We start from the raw sequence: 21,988 nt of genomic DNA on the forward strand, positions 1-21,988 counted from the left end.
AAACATAAGAAAAGAAAAGAGGGGGGATTGATACCAAATGGGACAATGAAAAGATACAAAGCAAAGAGAGATAATCTGTTGGGCGCTTGTGAAGAGCAAATGGGAAAGTATGGTGACGTGAGATACAAAATTATACAATAAACACCTGGTCTTCAATAGATGAGCCATATTCCACAACTGAATCACACTGTATTGTAAAGTCATACCATTTATACCAACATTTTTTGTCTCTCTGTTTACAGATTTTTAAGAGAAGGAAAGTTCTCATGATTAAAATTAAAAGTAGTTCTCAGGATTAAATTTTTTTAAGACTACCACAATAAAAACATCAAGTTAAAGGAGTGAGCATAATAATATGTTTTGGAATTTTTGCTCCCTATTTTTCTTGATTTGTTATTTTCTTTCTTTCTTATAATTATTGTCTATGTCCCCCCCCCTTTGTCAGAGATGTAGTTGTTTTGAAGGGATCAAGGCAAACTCATAGAATTGTAGAAATGTAGATTTGGGAGTGCCCTGAAGGGTCATCTGGTCCAACCCCCTGCAATGCAGGAATCTAAACTAAAGCATCCATGTCAGATGTCCATCCAACCTCAGAGATGGCCATCCAAATGGTCTCAGAGCTGCAAAAAGGAAACCATGGTTCCAGACTGACCTCATCGCTTCATATTATAGCATTGTGCACAAAATACCCAACAAAGGGAGGCTATTTTAGTTCCCTGCTGTGGTGAATGTTTCCATCTGGTTAGGTATTCATGTGCAGTCATTTGCAGTCAGAGTACGTGATAAGGATAGACTCCACTCAAGATCTGAAACAAGGTTTGCCACATGAAGACAGCCACCGAAGGCAGCAACATAGTCGCTATTATGGTTATTCTGGCCATTTTTGGACTACACTTCCCATCATCCCTGATCATGGGCAGTGATGACTGGGACTGATAGGTGCTGGAAATCAATAGCACCTGGAGGGACACAGATTCCCTACCCCTGTGTTATGAAATCACACTGTTTATGTAATGGAATATTAAAGATCGCAGCTGCACAAGCATTTTTCTATGCTGGGAAGAAAGGTGAGAGCAGCATAATGATTCAAAGCAATTCCAATTCATTTCAAATGCAACATGCAAGTGATCGTGATTTATTCACGCTGGACCATTGTGCTCAACAAGGTGTCCTAGACCTCTGCTGAATATTCACGGGAATTAAGTTTTTTGACCACTAGAGGGCTTCCATATTTTTATTTAAAGCAATAGAAACACAACATGGGGCATAAGTGTAAATCTCTAAGATGACTGTATGCAGACATACAGGATCTACATTATCGAAGAAATATATATTTCAGTGACTAACATAGCAGAACTTTTAAATTCTTGCAGCAAAACATTTTTGCTTCTGCCTTCATCAGTTGCTCTGATTAAGATGTTGCTGTTTCCAAGGTGGCAGTTACAGTGTGTGTGTGTGTGTGTGTGTGTGCAACATTCTCTCTATCATTATGTTGCCAGTATCTTGCAAATGAAACAGTAGCTATAAACATCTATTTACTATGTGAATCCTAATGGAAAAGCTAGCAAAAAATCAGAACAAAGTTGTCAGAGGAAATAGTTTAAAAAATTTAACATTGTACATGAAATTTAAATAGCAATACATAGGATAGTTTGTAACATCAAGTCTCAGTAGCTTATCATCAAGTCTCAGGAGTTCCACAGGTCTGGGTATAAATTACTCAGGTTTGAATAGAAGTTCATCTCTTGCTTTGGACGCATGGCATTTTACTTTTGTTCCACCCTTCATCATTGCAGACATTTATTTCATTTTTTAAGACCTGGATCTGACAGAAGATCATGATTGCAATAAAAATCTAGGCTGAGTTTCAAATTGGTAAGAGGCAGCACACTTAATACTACACAGTGTAGAAGTCCTGAAATATAGATAGCTTCTTATCTTCCAAATGCTCCCAAGCTCAGTCCACAACAGCCATAGTGTGCTTACAGCCTAAATGTGTTTAATTTGCTCAAATTGAAGGTTGGGAAGGGGGGGGGGGAGAGAGAGAGATTATAGTGCCATTCTAACGGATATGATACTAACTGAAGGTTTGGGATGTGGGAGTATAAGAAGTTAATTGGTAGCTCTTAACATAAGCTCTTGCTTATTAGACCCCCACCTGATCTATACATAAGGGAAAGGGCATCTGAGGTTTAATTGGGTGAAAGGAGAAGGGATGTGCAAGGAGATTTTATGTTTGGTTCTGAATGCTTGATTATAGCCTGTGTAAAAAGACTTAAGAAGAACTGCATCCCAGTGGATTTAGTTGGCTTCCTAGCTTTGTGCATCTCCATTTTCTTTTTAATGGACCTAAAGGGGTTTAATAACTTGATCTCATAAAATTCAAGGGGTGGCTGAAGATTGTTTTGCTGGACAGGTATAGAAGCTGACCTGGCTACTAAATATTACATCAAAACTGGTGATGGGACATGACCTCTTCAGAACTTGTGGGCAGGAGGCTAGCTCAGGCGGTCCCACAGCAGACACTACTCCATCTTTACTACCGCTTCCGACATCACAGCATTTGTTGCCTGAGGCAGCTGCCTCATTCTGCCTAAATGGTGGGGCTGGACCTGACAAAACTGATGTCCTGAGGAAGCTGTCCTGCTTCACGTATGTTACTATTATTGTTTGATGTGAGAGGAAAACCATATTTCAGATGCCTTTGGTAACTGTCCTTGCTAGAATTACAGAATACTTTGCTATGATATTTCAGGGACAGAATGGATCTTGCAAATGCTCTGTTGAGCAAAGTGCTGAAATGCTATAAGCATAGAAAAGGTACAATAGGCAGTTTTTCAGACAGTGTGAGAATGGCCTTCCGTACCGCCTAGTATTGCTTATTATGAGGCTATAGGGTGGGAGGGATGCACAATGGATGTTTACAGACCAGTTTCACAACTGTACCTTTAAAAGGGAAGGAATCTCAGATACTATTTTTAGCCGCTGCCAGCTTCATTATATTTTAAACTGAAAGACAGATGAATTGCCTTGAGAATACAGCAAGAGGTTTCTTGGAAGCAAAGCTCAAATGGCCACATTATTCATGGCCCAAAAACTATAGCTGGTGAATCCAGAATTGCCATGAACCTGCCCCAGGGGCTTGTGGTGTATACTGTGTCAAAGACCAAATGAGGCAGCTAACAGCTTTTGCTCAGAGAAGAGGCAGAGTTAGCAGGCTGGATCCAGATTTAGGTTGCAATTTTATTCTCATTTACCTGGGAGTAAACCCCGCTGAAATGAGTGGAACTTACTTCTGAGTTTATGTTGTTAGGATTCCAGCCTTAGTCATGCTTAGGGTAGACACATTGAAATGAACTAGGCATGTAATGATTAGGAATGTGCAAATCTGTCAGCTCTTTGAACTTCTCGTCCTCCCGCCCCAATCTTCAGTTCATTCCTCCACATTTCCTCATCAGTTTGCAATGCTTTCTCATAAAAATTCTTAAGTGTTTGAATTCCTCCTAATATTCACATTTTTGTATGCAGTTTTGCCTAACAAACGTAAATTTTCAAATAAATTTCCCCCTATACAATACATCTTTTAAATGTTATTTTCTCCAATATATGCATTATTATTTAAACTTGGTCCTAATGTATCCATTTTTGCACACAGGAAATCTCCGGAGAACTGGACTGCATAATTTGAAGGAGTGCATATATTTCAAAGGGTGGCTGTGTTTTGGTTCCCGTATTATTTCAGGATGTGCAAATAAGGTAGGTTCTTTTTCAATGTGAACTGAATTGTATTTTCCATACCCTATAATGGTTAGGTCCCACTGATTTCAGTGGGTCTGCCTTAAGCATGGTGGTGTCTGGTTCCAATGGAATAGGTAATATCAGAGTAAGTAATACTTACATTGTCTATCACCCAATGTTTTTAATAAGGCTGGAAATCATGGCACTTTTTATTTTAATCAAGCAGTCAACCTAGTAACAAACATTGAGTCAAGTTATTAAATAACTCATACAACATGAAGTCAATAGGTAAACTGTGTCAGTTTATGTTGCACATCACACCAATCTCAGAATGACGCAATGTTCCAGGGACATACCCAGGGTTTACATTTCCTTTGGGAATGAGGCAGAGCAGAGACTGTGGTGTCTTTTTTTTTTTTTAAAGATATTTATTGAAATTTTCAAAATGTTACAAAAAATAAAAAAATAAAATAGAAGCCGAAGAAAGTACAAAAAATAAAAATAGTTGACAAAGTAGGAAAAGAAAAGAAAAGAAAAAACAAACAAACCCCTTCCCACTATATGAGAGAAAATTCAAAATAAGAAAAAATGACAGAAAAAAAGAAAAATACAAAAATCACAAACCTTTAAAAACATTTAAAAAACAAATTCATTATTTTCAAATCCTTAACTGTCATTGCCTTCTTTCTTAGACCTCCTCCTCCTCCCTTTCTTTGTATCCTAGTTATTAATTATCCCAGCAAATCCTTTCCATGTTTCATAAAATTCTGTCCTTGCATTACCCTAAACTATTTTGATCTTATCTATAATAAAATAAACCTTAAAACTTAAATCTTATCCTTACCAACTTCTCATAACCATAATATTCTTTCATAATTCTTTAAACATCTTTGCTAAAGCCAAGTAATTTCATTCCAACATTTTTCTATCATTCATCACTTTTATAAAGCAGTTCTAATGGTAGAAAAAATGGGTACAAACAGATCCACTCTTCATCCAGCGTCCCTTCCTCCTGGTTCCGGGTTTTGTCAGTCCTTATTCCCGTCAATCTAGCCCATTAACCTGGCAACCTTATATCCGAGGCCCTCAAGTCTCTTCCATGTCCCTTCCGCGGCTCTTCTTCATATTTGTAACTGTATTTTCCCTTTTCTCCTGCTTGTGGTAACTCCAGCTTGACAATGTTTTTAGCCCTTCTTGATAAATCAGCCCCTTTTCCATGTTCAACACTAAATTCCATGTAGTATTTAAAAGCATGTTTCAAAGACCCTCCAAAATTTAGAGCCCCCACAGTCCCAAACATCTCACGGCCCGTTGCCATATTTGAAAAGTCCAAACGTCCCAGCATAGGGGGGTCAATCCAGCCCCCCATTTCCAAACCAAGCCAAACTTTTCCTTTCCAAATCTGGCTTTTTCCAAGTTCATTTGTCAAATCCGAAAAATCATATTCCTGTTGGGCCTGTTCTGTCAAAACACACTCCTGATTTAATGTCAAAAACTCCTGTTCTGTCAAGACACTCTCCTGATTTAATTCCTGAGTGGGCTCCACATATTTTCCCACTGTCTGTTCAAAATTTCCCACTGCCTGTTCAAAATTTCTAGTCGAAGTCGCCATCCAATTCACCTTCTCGTGTAATTGTTCCAGTAGGGCATTTGTTTTATAGAGAGCACACAACAAGGCTTCTGAATACATTGTCCTGCAAGGTCAGATGCCTGTTCCCACGGTTGTAATCTGTAACCACTGCTGGCTCCCTGGAGTTAGTTACAGTTTCACAGTTACAGTTTCACAGACTCCCCCTAGGGGGAAGACTTCTATTTGTTCTTGCAACAAAGTTTCCTTTTTTAAGATACTTTGTCCATATATATTCCTTTAAAATGCGAAAGGGAACAGTGGAATCACTAGGTTTCTCTTCTTTTAGCTATCTGTCAACGACACTTGTCTTTGGTCAATGAACTTCAAACGTCAGTCCTGACACCCCGCTCCAGGATCAGGACGGAGGAAAGTTACTTCACTTTAAAGTCACTTTAAACAGTGCAAAAAGATCCACCCCTTCTCCTGCTGTCGAAGGGGGGTTCCACAATTTTAAATGGTGAAATCCAATCTTTTAAAAACGATTTTCTGAGTTCTAGTTTCAATTGTCTTTGCTTTATTCTGTTTACAAAAGAACGGAAGGTTGACTTCCTGTTTAGACCTTTCCGTTCCGTACCAAATTAGAGTAAATTTTTAAAGTCCAATTCTTTCCTGCTCGCAAGTCCTTATATGATGTCCAATTGTTCAAAGTCTACGTACTCACGGGTGCTTATTTTAAAGTCCAAATTGTCCCAGGAAAAAGGCAGCGCTCTCCGGCAGCGGCTATGCGGCTTCACTCCACGGAAATAGCAATTGACTCACAGCATCGCGCCACTCCCCCCTCTTCACTTCGGAGCCCGTTAGTGGGTTCCTTAGCGGGTTGGGGGGGCACTAAAGGTGCCCGCCGAGTCCCATGGTCACAGGCTTCATCCGCCTGTGATTTTTAAGAGGGTCCCCGCTTCGCCGTAGTGGAGAAGACCCGTTTTCTGCGGAGCTAGTCCCCCAGTTCAGAAGGAGTTCGCCATTGCCGGTGGCGCCACCCCAGAAGTCCTCCAGAGACTGTGGTGTCTTAATGATATATGGTTTACACATATATACAACCTGAACCTGCAATGGCGGGATTCACAGCATTAACACCCCAAGACGGTCTTGCTTCTCCCATGGCCACAGCTTTGGATTCAAATGGAAATCAAACATTGCTCTCAAATGTTGCTTTGACTCTCTCTCCAGATTGCTGCTTTACCTAGGTAACATCACTGTAAACACTCAACTCTCACCTTTCTCTTTTTCTAACTACCAGCCAGTTGAAGGTGATGGTGGTACCAGCTGTCTCACCCAGATCCGCTTCCTTTGTTCCCTTAATGGCCCACCACCCAGGCCATCACCTCAACAGGAAGCTAGCCTGGCTATTCCAAGAATTAGAAGGGGGGGGGAGGCATTAGAAGGGTCTTGCCTACAGCCTACTCCCACCACCCAAACTCATAACAATAAGCAATCAAATAAGCTACACATACAGTCAGCAAAGTAAACCAGTCCCAACATGTTTGGGCTTGCAGTTATTACTCATAGCATGTTAAGACTCTTCTGTTGTCTCCTTCATCTGTGTTTTGTTACACCAAATTCTTTCCCAGGTGCCTTCAGGTTCACTGACCCAGTTTTCTTGATAATAACTAATAGACCCTGTTCAATGTGGCTTCTTCTTTGATGCAAGCAGCACCTTGAATTAAGGCTGTGAGAGAAGAGATGAAAGGTCAACAAAGGTTGCTCCTGATTTGTTCCATGCCAGTTTGTCCCTGTGGTCCAGTAGAAGCTAATGCCTTTGTTTCCCCTTTGCTCACTCACTAAGACAATGGAGCAACAGAGCACTTGTGAAGAAGGGATGTGCCCACTGTTCTCTGGCCAGATAGATAGCACTTTGATATTTGGATCAAAAGTCTTGCTTTCAAGGGGACAGAAGTTATTTCCCGGGGAGGGGGGGAGAGGAGAGAGAAGCCTAAATGGAGAGAGATTTCACCTATGTCCAATCCTGTTCTGTGTCATTGTCTCCTGTATCTGCTTTAGCACTATTCTAGGCCATTAATGACAACATTGTAAATAAGATAACAACACAGTGCCATGTAGCTGGCTAGCCAGATTTGGTTGTGTGATGAGACTGGTGGCAAATAAAGTCCACCATGAATGATGGCAGTGCTTCCTGGATCAGTCCTATGCAGCCATCTGGAAATCATACAGGATGGTGCCACAACTATTTGCAATGTCACTGAAGGCAAACAAAGTGCATTCAGACAATGCTTCCTGAATATGAAACTAGTTTTGATCATTATGGCAGCTGTGGAGAGGCAGCCGGACTGGACAAACTGGAAGCAATGCCTGTTTATGCAGTATGACTTACTGGTTCATGTACAGATGATTACTGCCCACTCCCCTACATGCTTATTCATTTTGAAGATGCACATGTGGTGGAGCATATTTGCTTTCTGTTTGTGCAGAGTAGGACCCATTCCAACAAGTTCAAATGATAAGAAAGGAGATTTCAGCTAAGTATTAGGATGGTATGAGCTGTTTAACAGTGAAGCAATCTGTGTCAAAAGGAGACAGAACTTTTTAAGCAGACCACTGATGACCACCTCTCGGTGATTTAGTAGCGGTGGCTTTTCTGCCTAGGTGGGTGCTGGACTAGATGACTTTTGAGGCTCCTTCCAACTCTATGCATCTATGATTGTACTGGGAAATACTCCTTAACTACAGCATGCAATTTGTAGCTTATTTCCAAACTGTAAATTGGATGATTTTTAGTGTCAATCTTATGTTGTATTTATTGTATCTCTTGCATACCTCCTATATATCTCTTTTATCGCTTTAGTTGAAGGGCATTTTAAAAATATAACAAATGAAAAGTAGTCTGTCATACTTGCTCAGGACTCTTTTTCTTTTTCTGTTTAGGTTAGGGTCCTTTGGTCACCATCTCCCTTTGCCATAATGCCCTTGTGTGACTTAAATTATCTGCACTTGGACAGCGGAATTCTATCTGTCTTTTACTAAAAAAAAAACAACCTCCACTGAGTTATGTGACACTTCTAAGAAAAGATGCTTCTGACTATAGCCAGAGAGCTCATGGTCCATAGCATCTGTAAAGATAGATAGATAAAAATCCTGCACATAAGAGTCATGATATCTTTATAAAACCCTTTGCAAAAATTGACTCTGTTCACAGCTAGGAGTCAGGGACATGTCACAACAGCATAGGAATTTGCTGTTATTTCTGTGGCATGTTGTTTTCCTCTGTTCTCTGTTCCCTTCACTCCTGGCTTTTGTACAACACCCAGGTCCATGTCTCTGAACATCTGATCAACTGTAGTACTTCTTAGTCACGCACAGTTTCTTATAGAATGGGAAGCTTGCATGGCAGTCTGGATAGGTTTGGCTATTCCTCATGGATGAGCATCCCTCTCTTTTTCCCCTCTGATGCATTGTGAGCATAATGTGTCCTGTCCTGCTGCCAATACATCCACAATAGATGGCACCACTTCTCTGCATACAGATGCACAGGAATAATTCCTCCCCTGTTGCAATTATTTACTCATTTCTTCTAAATTCTTTTGCCTTCTTGCTCCCTGCCCCCAAGAGAAGAGATGCATTGGGAATTGGACCTATTGTGATTTCTGAAATGAAATGGTCTGATTTGCACTTCCCAGAGTCATGTGTGGATCAGGTCACAGCTCTCCATGAGATTCTGCACTTTTTCTGAATGTTGCAACATGATTCTTAGAAAGAAAATATAGATATTTAAATACCGGTAATCCAATGCAGATATATATATAATTTAAAATCCCAATGCAGATCCAAGTGGAGATGGGAATGGGTTCATGGTGCAAATGTGTGAAAATGACCAGTACTGCAAATAGTATCTGTCTATCCCTGTTTAATATACAACAGAACTTAATTTAAATCACCTAGACAACTTGAGTTATGATCATCACAGGGACTGGATCCTCATGCCTGGTCCTTCTGGCTTTTTAAGATCTACACATATTGCCTTGCTGTACTGAGTCTACTCCCTTTCTTAGTGTTCTGCCCCTTCATTTGCTTTGATTTGCTATCAAGTTAAATGCAAAAATATATCCTGAGGAGTTAGCAATGGGGAGAATAGTGGCTGATGAAAGCACTGTGCTCTGATTTAAAAAAAAAATAATGAAATGAAATGGTACAATTCAAACACTGTACAATTTAAATATTGTTTCAGAAATGAAACTGTTTTCATTATGCATGCACGTGAAGGGATGGTGTGTGCCCTGATGTGCATAATAAGCTTCAACATAATCAGTTTTATCATGTACTTGACAAAGTAGGCTTTAGTGCACAATAGCTTGTGCCATAGAACATTTGATACATACTGTGTGCATTTTCCCTATGAGGAAAGGTTGCAGCATTTGGGACTTTTTAGTTTAGAGAAAAGGTGAGTAAGAGGTGACATGACAGAAGTCTATAAAGTTATGCATGGCATGGAGAAAGTGGCTAGAGAAAGATTCTTCTCCTCCCTCTCATAATGCTAGGACTCGGGGACATCCAATGAAGCTGAATGTTGGAAGTTTCAGGACCTATAAATGAAAGTACGTCTTTACGCAGTACATAGTTTAGCTACAGAGTTGGCTCTCACAGGACACAGTCATGGCCAGCAATCTAGATGGCTTTAATGGAGAAGTAGACAAATTCAAGGAGAGTTCAATCAGTGGCTACAAGCCATGATGGTTGTATTCTGCCTACACAGTCAGAGCCAGTAGTGTTTCTGAATGCCAGTTGCTGAGAACCATGGCAGGACAGCGTGCTCTTGTCCTTGCGTCCTGCTTGCATCCTTCCCACAAGCATCCTTCTGGCCTCTACCAGAACAGGATGCTGGACTAGATGGACCATTGGCCTGATCCAGCAGGTTTTTCTTATGTTCTTATGATAGGCAACAAAAATAACCCCTCTTAAGCCACCTTCAGAACTCCTCCAATCATTTCAGTGAATGTATGGGAATGATAGTGAGATTTTACTCACTACTCATGCTCCTTGTTCACAGTTGGGTGAAGGTGGCCGATATGCATATAGATGCTATGGTTTCCACTTCATTGGAGGTGGCCTTCATGCATCTGTTTATATGGCAGCCCCCTACAGGCTACCACTGAATATGTGGCCATCAGGCTGCATCATCCATGGATGAGATCCTTCTATCCCTTCACATGTTCATTGAATCCATAGGCTGGGAAATGACTTTCATTGAACTTAGTGGGTCTGAATGTTTAGGACTTCTCTCTATGTCTGTTAGATGCTATTACTATTTTTGCTGCATGAGAACGTGGCTACTGTTTTGGAACTCATGACATTACTCAAGGCTCTTCTGTGTGTGATTCCAAGCCATACTCACAAAGGTAAAGTGAGAGTGCTTCTAATATTCTCTTCAAAATAGAGAATATATGCCTTTATACGCCTGGAAATGGAGGTGTTATGTCTTCATTTTTGCTCCCATGATGCTTTCTATATGGGTGTAAATTGACTCATGATCTGCTCCCAGGGGCGGTTTTTGAGAAACTTGTGGGATTTTATCCATACTCTAATTGGTAATCCTGCTTCTCCTTTTTGTGTTTATTGTGCTTAGATTATCTGATACAGTTCAATGAAAATCAGTTCAATGAAAGCATGACATGCCCAATTTGTCAGCTACATTACCTCTCTCTGCTTCCTTTCTTGTCAATGCAGCACCCAAGATCAGAGTGAGTTTGCACTAGGGCTTTCTTTATGTCTGATCCTATTAGTACTCATTTTGATATAGTAGAGTTATTCTCCAAAATGGAAATAAGGAGAGGGAAAGTATTCACATAATATAGAAATGATTTGAAATCCATTAGAGTGGAACAAAAATGTAGCTCAAGAGGAAAATGGCATGGAGATGAAAATTAAAAATAATAATGAAACTGGAGTGTTGAGAGCCCACTAAATCATTCCCAAAAATTTGTGTAAAAAGTGAAGGTTATTGCATAATCTTCTGGGCTGGATGATGGGAATGGAATTGGCATGGAACTCCCCAGTCACTGTAAATTACAGTGATCACTATACTACATTTTATTTTAGCAGAAATGCTGCAGAGTTCCTTATTGGGCCTTGATTGCTTTGCACCTGTGACTCCCTTAGTAGGCAATGCAGAAGAACTAGCTCCATGCAGATTTCTGGAATGCTTTTGTGAAATACCTCCATTCATCAAGGGGGTTGTGAGAGATACTGCAACACTTCTTCGTGTCTAGGCATATACTATGAAAGGTACAAGAAAAACCTGTCTCCTAATATACTGCTGTATGCTACCCACTTCCTTGAGGGATGAGTGGTTCCAACGTAAGTACTACCTGGGTTTGGCTTCCTTTGAAGGAGAGAGAGGGAGAGAGAGAGAGAGAGAGAGAGAGAGAGAGAGAGAGAGAGAGACAGAGAGAGAGAGAGAGAGAGAGCATGCACACCAGTCTGGTTCATTACATTTTTTGTAGCATTTCAGTTGTTGTTGTTTAGTCGTTTAGTCATGTCCGACTCTTCGTGACCCCATGGACCAGAGCACACCAGGCATTCCTGTCTTCCACTGCCTCCCGCAGTTTGGTCAGACTCATGTTTGTAGCTTCGAGAACAGTGTCCAACCATCTCGTCCTCTGTCGTCCCCTTCTCCTTGTGCCCTCAATCTTTCCCAACATCAGGGTCTTTTCCAGGGAGTCTTCTCCTCTCATGAGGTGGCCAAAGTATTGGAGCCTCAACTTCAGGATCTGTCCTTCCAGTGAGCACTCAGGGCTGATTTCCTTAAGAATGGATACGTTTGATCTTCTTGCAGTCCACGGGACATTTCAGTAGTTACCTACAAATATGCAAAGCCTAGGCAAGCAACATACACCCGTCCAAGACAACCATAACAGCCAGAAGTCCTCTCTCTCTCACTCTCTGTCTGTCTGTTCCAAATTGCAAGTTCTTGTTTCATCTCTCTCTCTCCCCTGACTCCTCATAGCTAGGAAAGTTCTTCAATATTGGTTCGGTAGGTTCCCATTATGATGCAAACTGAGCAAACCCATCCCTCTGCACTCTAGAATGCTTCCCAGTGACTGCCAGTAAATTACTTTCCTCATCTGCCCTGCCCTACTTAATTATAAAATGTAACCCAACCCAATAGAAAAGCTTCTATTATTGTAGGAGCAGTGTTGGGGAAGTGAAAAAACCTGCTTCTCTTGATCAGTTTTGTTGATTGGCCAAACAAACAAACAAACAAACAAACAAACAAACAAACGTATCACCACCCCTATTTGACCCAGAAGCAACCAACCGTTCCTACACTGCCTTTGCTATGTGAGGGGTGTGTGAGAGAGTACCGCTGAGCAAAATTCAAAGAGGGCTGGCAAAGGGGTGGACACCCTGTGACTGGTTTCTTACAATCAACTACTTATGTGCTACAGAAGTCTAGTGCTGGCAGGAATTTCAAGGTAATACAGCGTGATTAGCTGTCCCAAAGCCAGAATAGCTGCACAATATCCCCTTTTGGTTAACCTGCGTAAATGAGCCTTAGTCGCAAAAAGTTCTCTTACTTAACAATAACATTCTGAATCTTTGTTTAAATTTGTTTTCTTTTTTAACACTCTGCATTAAAAAGCGGGGTACAGAAGAAGCAGCCAAGCCCTCGTACTCTTTGATTGAGCTAGAGAAGTCAGGGCTTCAAATTAGAATAATTTTAGTGGCCAGAAACTCAGACAATAGCAAGAGCAATTTTCTTCAAATTTTGCAGGCAAATCTCGTTTGACTTCACAGCAAACCTGGCAATTTTCAGGCCAAACCAATTTGTGTCATTTTTTCCCCCTGGCCAAAATTACAGGGGTCTAAAAATAGGGTTTAGATTATAATGACAGTTTCTGCCTTTAACCTGTGAACATGAAATACAAGTCTCCATTATACTGCAGTTCTTGCTAATTAAGTTGGGGGGGTAGCGACAGGGGAAGAAAGTCAAGTAAACCATTAAAGCCGTAGTGTTGCCCTAAGTCAACTATTCTGAGCTTTTTCCTGAGAGCTTTTTTTGGTCTCTCGATACGAACTCAGAGATAGGACTTTAAGTAGCGTCTATGAAATGTTTTTGATCATTGTCATTCTGTCTTATTGTCTTTGACAAATGATTGTGATTTGGGGGGCACTTTTGTTCTCTTTGGGAGGGAGTCCTGCAGTGTGGAACAACTGAATAGTAGTGGCAGGTTGATTTTAGACCCTAGACTGCAATATGCTGCTATACAAAGCTATGGACTGAACCTTAAGCGTAACAACAATTTTTTGTTCCTATTGTGCTTTAGAGAAGCACCCACAGCCCAAAATAATTTTGCTCTTAAACAAAGCTTTCCGATAAACTACAAACTTTTTGTAAATGCTTCACAGATATGTTGGGGGCAGAACCCAATATTGATTCCAACCCATCTGAAGTAGTTTATATAGTTTATATTTGACTTCAGTTTATATATGACTTCATACAAAAAGAATCCCAAATATATTTACAGGGGCAACAACAATGAATAACCACTTAAACAGAAAGGATTTAGATGTAGTGTTGAAATCTTATCTGTTATTTAAATATCCCAGTGTACATTCCGAACTATGTGTCACTATAATAAAACCAATACTTCGTTGTAAAACCACAGCTGTTCAACATGTGTTTTCTTAGCTGAGCTCATGGTAAGTGACTCTTACCTGGTTTGTGGTGGGTGCTGGTTTCACCCCCCACCCCAGGAGCGGAAAATCCTTCCCCTCACAACTAGCCATTGGACGTCTTCACAACAGGACACAATGGGTTCTGGGATCACCCAGGCCCACTTCATTCCGGTCCACTGTTGGAGAATAAAAGCCTGCTGTGGGGAAGACTGTCAACACAGTTGGCGGAAAAGCAACCTGCCTGCCTCACATGTTGCTTTTAGTTGATTGGTATAATGACCTTGCTGTGGTTTAAAAATGGTTGCCATATTTGGAGCCAGGAAGGAATTTGCCTTCAAACACATTGGACCTGTTTGGGGTTTCTGCCTTCCTCACAGCTATTGTCACATCTTTCGGCGAATAAAGCATTGGGTAATCCTTAGTCTGGTTTCTGGGTCCAGGGTGATCTGGGGCTTCGGCCTGACCTCAGGCAGGTGTTTTCTCATGGTACCCTAGTAAAGCGGTCTGAATGGAAGTTTCTGTCCTGAAGCCAAGCATGGGGCAGAAGGGCCATAGAAGCTCTTTTTTTAACCCATATGTGACTCTCTCTCTCTCTCTCTCTCTCTCTCTCTCTCTCTCTCTCTCTCACACACACACACACACACACAACATACTCATCCCCCAGAATAGTATTCCCGTACCTTGCTGTAGACAGCATAACAACATATTCACAGGGCTTCAATGACTCCATACGGACATAAAAAGAGCCTGCTGGATCAGGCCAATGGCCCATTTAGTTCAGCATCCCCACCATGGCTGAACAAATGTCTGTGGAAAACCTGCAATTGGTACGCAAGCAAGCAGTCTCCTCTCCTGCGGTTTACAGAATCTCCTATTCAGAAGCATGCTGCCTTCCTATGGAGGCAGAGCACAGCAACCATGGCTGGTAGCCATCAATAGCCTTATCTTCCATGAATCTGCCTAATTCTCTTTTAAAGCTATCCAATTTGGCTTTCTATCACCTGTCTGGATTCTTTCAACATGCAGTGGATGTTCACAATTTCTAGTTTTATGAGAAACTAGAGCTTTCTCCATGCCATGCATTTTTTTTTTTTTCGCAGTTCTATCATGTCACCTTTTACTCGATTTTTCTCTAAACTAAAAAAATCCTACAAACCTTTCTCATAGAGGAGTTGCTCTGTCTCCATATCATTTTGGTTGCCCTTTTCCAAACCTCTTCCAACTCCAATGTCCATTTTGAAGTGAGAAGACCAGACAGGTACACAGGATTCCAAATGCGGCTACATGGCATTTACATTGACAATTTTGTTTTCCTTTTCTAATGATCCCTTGCATGGAATTTGCCCTTTTCACAAGTGAAATGATGATTACTGCATTACTGTACACTTGTTTACACTGAATTGCCTTTGCCATTTTACCGCCTATGCACTGAGTCTCTTTAGAGCATTTTAGAATCTCTTTTTAACTATCCTGAACAGTTTAGTATCATCAGAAAATTGGGCCACTTCGCTGCTCACCCACAACTCTAGATCATTTATGAACTAGTTAAAAAGCAACATATCCCTCTGTCCATCCATTCAGGGAACCATCCCTTTATTCCTGCTGTTTCCTAGTCCACAAGAGGACCCTCTCCTCTTATTTCATGACTGCTCAGCTTACTCAAGAGTTTTTGGTTTGGGGATGTCAGCTGGGAATCACTCCTTTGAATTGTTTCAAACTAGATATGTTGATCAAAATGTTATTTATTGTAACTTTCTTTCATGGCTGTCATTGTGCATTTATCCATTTTCACCGTAATGACATCTTCCTTTCTCTCTCCTCCTCTGGGTCTCATTATCTAATTCAAAACTGGCAGGATTCCTGCTTTAATTGGAAGGTCTTGGCTGTGTTTCCTGGGCACTGATACGCTGATTCCAAGGTGAAGGAGTGGTGCCCTTGTAGTTGACAGCTGGGATAGATTTTCAGCAGTCGCTGTTTAGAATTGTCACCTTGCAGCTGGGCCTTTGCCCAGACCTTGGACTGGATATTGAATGCCAAGGACCCAGAAGCCAAGTTGCAGCCTTGCACTGTGATCTGGAGTACAAGCTGGTAGCTGTCACTCTGAACAGACACTAACGGCTTCCTGCTGACATCTTCTGTAGACCATGGTGGCCAATTGGGAGTGAAGTGTGTGTGACCAGTCAGCTAATTAGAGAAAACATTGCCTGCACACAAATGAAGCCATTGATGGGAAGCCTCCACTGTATATGCACAGAACTTTTCTACATGTCCAGGTTTTATTAAGTGAGCATTTGTTATAAACTACATTAATATCTAAAATGAAAAGTCCTTAAAGCCTGCCTGGGCATATCACATTTTCCCGGGAAGCTGAAATCCACAATGAGAGACACTTCTTTTAGTGCCAAGCGACGAACACTTTGCACATGCTTAGACACATTCTTCTTTGTCTGATTTTTGTCAGTTCCAGCCTAAGCCCTAGCTCATATTAAGCCCTGATTATAAATGAATCTTTCCACTGGGCTTTGCCAAGGAAGGAATCTTCTGATTTTGTTGACTGTTTTATCATAAACTGAATCCACAGAGTCTATAAGCACCAATAAACTTTTGTGCTTCCCCCTTTATCTCTACAATATATTTTCTTTTAATATTTACTATGGACTATTTTATTACAGGTTAGAAAGAAAACTGGGAATTATCTGACAGATAAAGAACAGAGAAGCGGCTGAACTCTAAATTACGAACCATAGCAAATAACTGTTATAATCCATTTGCGGTTTCCCACCCCACTCTTCCCCTCCTTCCTTCTCCTGTCTTAATAGAATATAACTGATGTTTCACACTGTGGCCTGCATTATAACTTCACAGTGGCTGTAGAGATGTATTAATGTGCTTATAAATCTTTTATATTTCAGCAGGTTTTTAAAAAATCACACCATCATTCCTAATATAATTTTGAACAGTCATAGTGGATTTTCTGGCGTTGTTTCTTTCTTTCTTTTTTTAACAAAACAGTGAATGACAAGCTTACCCTGGGCCTTTTAACTTCTCCATCCATTCCTTCTCTGGCATCTAAAATATGCCCCGGAGGCTGCATCAATGTTTATTTAGGAAAAACATTCATGACGACATTTCAAAATGTGCAAAGACAGATTAGTTTAGCAAAGGAAATCGCTAATAAAATTCTGTTCATCATTTCCAGTGAGATTTTTCTTTTCCTATCGATTCTCCAGTGTGCCCTTCTAGGAGCCAAGCAGAACCCCCTTCTCACAGCTGGACCCGACACTTATGCAGAGCTTGGGAGGGGACCATAGCTGAGGTTTTTGCATGCAGAACATCACAGGTTCAACCCCCAGTATCTCTGATTAGGAAGTATCTCAGATAGGTGATGGGAAGGACTAGAGAGAAAGTAGAGAATCCTGGCAAAAAAAGACTAAGCGTTTGATCTGGTAGGCTGAATTCTGTGGGTCAAACTGAACAAGAGATAATCATGTAGCAGGCAACTAGAGAACAAGTAGGGAAGTCTGATTCTCACTGCGAAGGCAGCATGTGGGAAGGAAGGGCTTATCTATTCACTCCCACACTGAGCCTGGAACAAACATGTCCCTTGTCATTGTTCACTGCCCATGGGGGAGCCTTAAAAGAAGGTCCCCGTTGGCACCAATGGGACTTCTCTCCTAAGACTTCTAGCCCAACAGTGGATAGTGTGGTGTGGGGACATTGTCATGGGCCAGGAGTCATCTTCACCTGCTGAACATCAGCCTGAAGAGGGGATAGGGCAGAGTGACTCCACCTGCAGCTGATCAGCCTTCAAGGACACAGAGGAGAAGGCACTGATGAGAACCAGCTAGCTTTAGCCTTATTAAGCAGAGCTTCCAGCTGCAGTCAGATGCTGATAACAATGCTTGTTATGTTCCTGGCCCCTGTCTTGCTGCTTCCTGCTCATCTTGACCCTTGATCCCCTGTTCATTGGATTCCCTGAACCCCCGGACTGTCTGACAATGTGGATTGCTCTTCACCCGACCCTTGGACTGGACCTAACTTTGGACACTGATTCTGTCTCCAAGCAAGTACACCTCAGACACTCTTTGGGTTGGTCCCACTGAGCTCTGCACATTGTGGCTTAGCAATGAGACCATGACAGACACTTCCATTCCAATCCTGGTTGAGTACTGAAGAGATAAACCCCCTTTTCCTGTGTGCTACTTTTACAACATTAATTTAGATCCCCTGCTATATATTCAAGCACACATCTACAGATTCTTTCATATTTTACATAGCAAAATTGACAAGCCTGTTAATTCCTGGGGTGAATTAAGTGATATCATGAGAACCACAGTTATCCTATTGTATGTCTTGAATGATTCAAGTGCAGCACATCTGCATTCAGGGTCTCCCTGTATCCATCATAACAGCTTTGAGAAATCACGTGAGCTTACTAGTGCTAGGGGGAAGCACACTCATACTCACACCAAACATCTCGTTTCCTACTCCATGCCATGATATGCGAGTGTGATGAAGTAATTTTTTTTATCCGTTCACTTTAAATGCCAGGGCTATGTGTCTAAGTAGAATTTTATTAGATTGTTTTTATGGACTAATACAGACAGAGGCAGCGATGGCGCAATAAAACGGTTAGGTTCCCTTTGAGAATTTGGAGGAGCAGACTTTGGTTTTCTGTCGGAACTTCCTGCCACCATCCATCTCTATGGATTGCTGCCTGCAGTGCACACAAGAACTAAATTGTTTTATTGCTATTAACTGCAGATGCTATGGAAACACAAAATAATTCTTCCCCTATGATCAGGGTCTGTAGAGCCCGCTAGTTGGATCTACCTACGTTTTCATGGCATGAGTGCCTTGTTTCTGGCCGTCAGAATCGCTTTTCCAAAAAAACTTCAGGCCCCATTCAGCAGAAGCTGGCTTATCACACTTTGAACTAAGTGACGTAATATGCACATTATCACTGTAAGTTCGGAATCCCGAATGACCCAACTGAACCACTGCAGCTACAAAGCTATTCATGTAGGAGATGTGCTACCTACAATTGCTGGTCAGGAGCACCTTCCCCCCCCCCTCTGCTAATTCACTGATTTTGTGCAATGAGTAAGTATTGTTATAAACAATGAAATGGCCCTATGGCCTTTGAAGAACCACTCTAAGAAAGGGGCAAGTGCTGTATCTACATCTCCTAAAGAAATCTACCAGCAAGGCTTTTTTTTTTTTTTTTTTTTGCCACATATACACTTCCAACATACTCTACTGGGGAGAAAGGTAGCCCTTCAAGGGGCCATATTTCTCCCAAGGGTCTCCAGCTGCTACCACCTTGTACAGTGTCAAAGGTATTAAAAATAACTGTGCTACACAGCAAAGGTACTAATCAAAGTGTTTGTGTGTGAGAGAGTGCGAGGGGGGAGGGGAGATTGAGAGACAATTTGACCTGTGGTAATTAATTCTGGTAGTATAGTTTGTTATTTTCAATGCTAATTGCATACTTCAAAGCAGCTTACAAAATCAAAGCATTAAACTTTCCCCCCATTTTTAAAATCAAATAAAACCATACTGCTGGGCTGGAGAAGCTGTGGTTCTCCAGCTGTTCTTCTCTAGCTGTTGATACAGCTCCTCTCATCCCTCACTTTTCATTGGCCATGCTGACTGTTGGCCATTGGAGTATGGAGGGCCACAGCTTCCCCACCCCACAAGGCCTCCAACATTTCTCTGATGAAAATAGGGACGTCCCATTCCATAGTGATCATTTTACTATTTATACCCAACACATCTTACTGGGTTGCCCCAGCCACTCTGAGTAGCTTCCAACATATATAAAAACATAGGAAAACATTAGAAAGAAAGAAAAAATCCCTATACATGAGTTGCCTTCAGATGGATCGGGGGTTGGATAACCTCATACCCTCCCACATTTCTCCAATGAAAACAGGGATGTCTTAAAGGAAAGTGGGACATTTCAGGATAAAGTCAGAAAGCGGGACGGCTTCTCTAAATCAGGGACATCCCTGGAAAATAAGGGCACTTGGAGGGTCTGCACCCCCTCATAACAGATCACATCATAAAATATCTATATGTTAAAATATCAAAAATTGTTTGACTAAATTCAATGGTTTTTACCTGATGGAATTTCAGTTGCTTAACTTTGCAATGGAAATGACCACCCACCTTGGTTCAGAAGGCAGAGGACATGGAGGTCTATGATAATATACCTTATTATGAGGTATAATTTGCCGCAGTATGCACCCATAAAATACACTACTTACCTAGACTAGAGCATGCTTTTCAACCTCATTGAGTATATTTGCCTTTTTCTGGAGTGAGCTGTTAAAACCAGTCTTTCTTGAATGCTACCAGGAACTGAATAATCATTGGTAGGTTCTGCCACATTAAGGTGACGACTCTAGCATGTCAAAATGCACACAGCCTCCAGAAGGTAGAAGGTGCAGTGTCTAAATGCAGTGGTGCTACAAGGTTTAGCCACAGGGCCACTGGGCTAAACCATGACTACATTTGGGGGAAATGAGCCAAGTGCAAGCTAGGTACCAAGGAATGCCTGACAACCCAAATTTGGTGCATCTGTATCCAGATCATGAAGATAATAATCTAGATGATGATGATGATATAACCATAACAGTTTTCATTTCACTAGGAAGAAGCAAAGTCAGGGTGATGTCATCTAGATGTAGGCAGAACGGGGAGTCCCAATCGCTTGCTCTGTCAGACCTTTCAGGAGTTGTTGAGGGAAGGAAAATAAGAATATATGTATGGAAAAATCTGCACAAAATGTGGCAATCTCATCTTATTTCATGCAAAGCACTTTGAAGCTCTTTGAAACAGCATGCGATCCTTTATCTTTCTTTAGCCTTCATGTGACATGATACTTCTGTAAGTCACTGAGATAAAGCATCACAAGAAGAAAATCTTTTGAATTACCTTGGTGACCTTGCTTTTTCAAAAAATGCAAATGTGTGTGGGAAATGTGATATCCCAGAAAAGCAAAAGTTGAAGAGAGCCTGTCTTCCCTAAACGAATGAGAGAGAAAGCAACTGTGTGTGTGTGTGTGTGTGTGTGTTCTGTGGCGCCTTAAAGGCCCACTGGTTTATTGTTGCAGTGACACGCCCCCCCCCCGAAACTGTATCCATGGTAGAAATGGCTGTGGAATGGCTAAGTTTGGACAGGGCCAGTGGGCCTATAGTAATTCATCCAGGATCAGGCTGCATACACAAGATACCCTTAAGCCTGTGGTTCCCAATTAGTGGGTTGTTCTAAAGTGAATTTCTTAGGATGTTTTCAAAGGGTTTTGTTCTTTAGATATGTTCCAAATTCTTTTTAATGTATTATTTGGTGGTTTTGCATGTTCCTCTGAAGAAGGAAAACTTTTTCTAAATGTAGTTGGCATTAACAACCACAATAAACCTTAAGAGGGCATGTTTAAAACCTATTTGGCTGTATCCAATGCTAGTAATCTGAATAGACTCATTGAAATAATGAGCCTACTCTGAGTAGTGGGTCTACTCTGAGTAGAGTCATACTCTTTTGTTTCCTGGGCTTTTGTTTTCCTTATTATGACAACATTTTAAAAATTTGTCAGAATATCCCACATTTTCAACAATCACTACCTCTCTCACATGGCACCTGCTGAAGGCCAAGGTTCTTGGAATTTTACCATTCCAGTACAGTGGTACCTCGGGTTACATACGCTTCAGGTTACAGACTCTGCAGGTTACAGACTCTGCTAACCCAGAAATAGTACCTCGGGTTAAGAACTTTGCTCCAGGATGAGAACAGAAATCACACGGCAGTGGCGTGGCAGCAGCAGGAGGCCCCATTAGCTAAAGTGGTGCTTCAGGTTAAGAATAGTTTCAGGTTAAGAACGGACCTCCGGAACGAATTAAGTACATAACCAGAGGTACCACTGTATTAGGAAGGGCATTTCTATGGATCTCATAGAAATGGCTTGCTCATTTGGCTGGTACAATGAATGAT

The 21,988-nt window shown here is 41.3% G+C and overlaps 1 protein-coding gene across 8 annotated transcripts in view; it reads left to right on the forward strand.

Annotated features, from left to right (window-relative positions):
- The window catches only part of THSD7B (thrombospondin type 1 domain containing 7B), a 646,019-nt gene that overhangs the window by 178,680 nt on the left and 445,351 nt on the right, over positions 1-21,988 (forward strand). For 5 of the 8 annotated variants that reach the window (XM_081005545.1, XM_081005540.1, XM_081005538.1 and 2 more), the window contains 2 exons: positions 3,656-3,756; positions 10,614-10,716. The gene's annotated coding sequence lies outside the window, so the exon portion shown is untranslated. The remainder of the gene's footprint in view (positions 1-3,655; positions 3,757-10,613; positions 10,717-21,988) is intronic. The other 3 variants (XM_081005543.1, XM_081005546.1, XM_081005542.1) reach the window with 1 other exon arrangement.

This window comes from Podarcis pityusensis (assembly GCF_964106645.2).
Source record: "Podarcis pityusensis genome assembly, chromosome: 1".
NCBI lineage: Eukaryota > Metazoa > Chordata > Lepidosauria > Squamata > Lacertidae > Podarcis > Podarcis pityusensis.